Source organism: Octopus bimaculoides, chromosome 18 (assembly GCF_001194135.2).
Source record: "Octopus bimaculoides isolate UCB-OBI-ISO-001 chromosome 18, ASM119413v2, whole genome shotgun sequence".
Taxonomy (NCBI): Eukaryota; Metazoa; Mollusca; class Cephalopoda; order Octopoda; family Octopodidae; genus Octopus; species Octopus bimaculoides.
In genome coordinates this window covers 11,653,379-11,654,367 of record NC_068998.1, presented here as the reverse complement: position 1 = coordinate 11,654,367, position 989 = coordinate 11,653,379, and positions in this window count along the sequence as shown.

Here is a 989-nt window from a genome sequence, read left to right as displayed (position 1 = left end):
AACAGCGCAAGGACGTGGTACAATCAAAGTATTAACAGACATTCAGGGAAGTTAGAAAAGGTGGTTTTACGTTTCGAGCAAAGCTCTTCTTCAGAAACAGGAGACAGAGGAAAGTCCAAGAGAAAAAGGAAGATGGAGGGGGGAAAAATCGCCAACAATCCACATGGAGTTACATTTTGAAATGACCGGAAGGGAATGGATGAAGAAAAAGTTATTTCTAAGACAGGAGAGTATAAGAGAAGAAAGTATATGTGTGGGTATGTGCGCGCGCGCGTGTAATAGATAGATAGATAGATAGATAGATAGATAGATAGATAGATAGATAGATGGATAGATACATAGATAGACGGACGGACGGATGGACGGACGGACGGATGGACGGACGGACGGACGGACGGACGGACGGACGAACAGACAGACAGACAGACAGACAGACAGATAGACAGACAGATAGATAGATAGATAGATAGATAGATAGATAGATACATACATAGATACATAAATAGATAAGTAGATAGATATGCAGCAAGAACACCAATTAACGGGCCAAACACCAACTAAGGGCCTAAGAAGCGAATCCGAACCACTGTATTTTCATGTTAAAAATAATAACAGAAACAGGATGCTGTCAAAGTTTGACGTCAGCAAAATTCTGATCGCTCAAATCAATAGAACCAGCAGATGTTTAACTCGTAAAATCCCGGTGTTATAAACAAGCATTTGGGGCGGAGACAAACAACATATTGAATTGTCATTAATAATTTTGTCCTTGGTGCCCTTTTCCTTGAAAAACATGTAGGCGTTGCTGTTTGAATAAGTGCAGGCGTGGCTGTGTGGTAAGAAGTTTGCTTCCCAACCACATTATTCCTGGTTCAGTCCCACTACGTGGCACCTTAAGGAAATGTTTTCTACTATAACCTCGGTCCGACCAAACCCTTGTGATTGGATTTGGTCGACAGAAGTTGAAAAGAAACTTGTCGTGTGTATAT